Source organism: Arachis hypogaea, chromosome 20, assembly GCF_003086295.3.
Source record: "Arachis hypogaea cultivar Tifrunner chromosome 20, arahy.Tifrunner.gnm2.J5K5, whole genome shotgun sequence".
Classification (NCBI taxonomy): Eukaryota; Viridiplantae; Streptophyta; class Magnoliopsida; order Fabales; family Fabaceae; genus Arachis; species Arachis hypogaea.
Genome location: NC_092055.1, coordinates 120,175,906 through 120,178,308, shown reverse-complemented (window position 1 = coordinate 120,178,308; position 2,403 = coordinate 120,175,906).

The following is a 2,403-nucleotide window of genomic DNA, read 5'->3' as shown; positions in this document are numbered from 1 at the left end:
TTCAACCGGATTAACCGGGTAAGGTCAGAAATCGTCTAGCAAAAAATCGGTAAAAAAATCGGTCGAACCGACGGTTAACCAGTAAACCGGGAGAATCGTTCGGTTTTTTAGCGTTTTTTGGTTAAGAAAGAAAAAGTGTTAAACGGCGTCATTTTTCTTTAAAAAAAAAAAAGAAAAGAAAGGCTAAATGCCTAATTGCCTAAACAAAGCCCTAATCTTTTTAGCAGAAATCACCCACAACTCCACAAGCCAGAAGAGGGATCTGGGCTCAGCAGTTCAGCAACACCATCGCCACCGCATCCCGCAGTGACAGCAGCGACGGTGTTGAGAGCCGCAACCACCACCGCGTCCTGTTTCGTCGCCGAGCTCGCCTCCTCCTTCGTCATCGCCGAGCTCGCCTCCTCTTTCCTCGCTGTTACTCACCGCCGGTAAGACTCTGTTCTTGTTCGGTTATTCACTTACTCCTCCTCGCTGCCTTCTGATTTTCTGTGCTTGATTATATGATTTATTTGTTTGCGATTTTGATTTATTTGTTATCTGTTCATGATTTTGTTTGCTGGCGTCATTATTTGTTTGTTTGCTGTCTTCATGATTCTAAGGTTATTTGTTCATGAATTTGTTTGCTGGCTTCACGAATTTGTTTGCTGCTTCATGAATTTGTTTGCTGCTTTATTTGTTCGATTTTGATTTTGATTTTTCATTTTCTGAGGTTATTTGCTTGTTTGCTGGCTTCATGATTTGTTTGTTTGTTGGCTTCATGATTCTGAGGTTATTTGTTCATGAATTTGTTTGCTGGCTTCATGAATTTATTTGCTGCTTTATTTGTTCGATTTTGATTTTGATTTTTCATTTTCTGAGGTTAGTTGTTTGTTTGCTGGCTTCATGAATTTGTTTGCTGCTTTATTTGTTTGATTTTGATTTTGATTTTTCATTTTCTGAGGTTAGTTGTTTGTTTGCTGGCTTCATGAATTTGTTTGCTGCTTCATGATTTTGGTTGCTGAATTATTTATTTGTTCATGATTTTCTAAAGTTATTTTCTGGTCTTTGATTTTCTGATTGTTACAGATGGAACAATCACAAAGTAACCCATAGCCACAAGATAATGATGTTCAAGATTCTCAAACTGGTTCATCCAGAGGTAAACTTTGATGTTTGAAGTTGTTTGTGAACTTCTAATATTAAGTAATGGATAATTTATTATGTGAAATTTTAAGTTTTAATAAGTTAGAAATTATTGAATTTATATATTTAAAATTATTTTTAGGTTTTTTAATAATTTTATTTAATATTTAATTAAACCGGTTGAACCCCAGTCGAACCAGTGAACCATTGAACCAGTGACCTCACCGGTTTATTAACCGGTCCGGTTCTCACAACCTTGACTTATATATGAGTACTCATAAATCATATGTAATTTGTGTTTATTTAAAAAGGCAAGATATAATTTTTTATTTGAGACGCAAATGAAATTATATTTTTAGATTATTTTATCGTTGATACTTTTAAAAATTTTTCTAATGCTATTAGTATATAGTTGTTAGAACTGAATTGGAGAGCAAATTAGTTATATTACTAATTTATTAATTTATTGGTTCAACCGATAAGTTATTGATTAAACCAAAATCAATTCTACATAAATAAAAATATAAAATAATTAAAAATCTAAAAGTAAAATTTAAAATACACATCTTCACTAATATTTTAAAAACAATCAAATTTTAACAAATTATAATCAACAAGTTATAATCCCGTTTTCATTAAATAAGTATATAAAATTCTAGTATCTTTTCATAATAAAAAATTTTTAATTTTATTTTTATACTAAAATAACTATTTTTTATTTCAATAATTAACTAATTAGTTTCTATAATTAGTAATTAATATATAAATAATAAGGAATAATATAGTTTAATGGTAAATGGAGCATGAAATAATAAAAAGGATTCAAATTCAAATCACATTCAATAATTTTAGAATTTTTTCTAGAACGGCTCGGTTGGACCGGTTTTTATCGGTCCTTATCCTTAAATGGTCGTATCACTAGATTGGACTGGTTTACTGACTTTTTGGTCGAACCGGCCAATCCGACCCGGTTCTTACAACTATGCATTAGCCTCATCTTTCTCTCTTTTTCTTCGCACACCTTCCCCCTCCAAGAACAAGGACTCCCTTCTATCTTCTTCTTCATCTTTGTTATTATTCACCTTCATCCTCCAAGAACAAGGTCGGTCTCTCTCTCTCTCTCTCTCTCTCTATTGGATACACTATCACAACTATAGGCACGAAGAAGGTTGTTCGCAGTCATCACCATCTTGCAAAGGTCCTATGCCGCCACCGTTGATGTCTGCAGTTTTAAATCTATTTCATCTCTTCGTTCTTCTCTCATCTGATTTATAGATATGC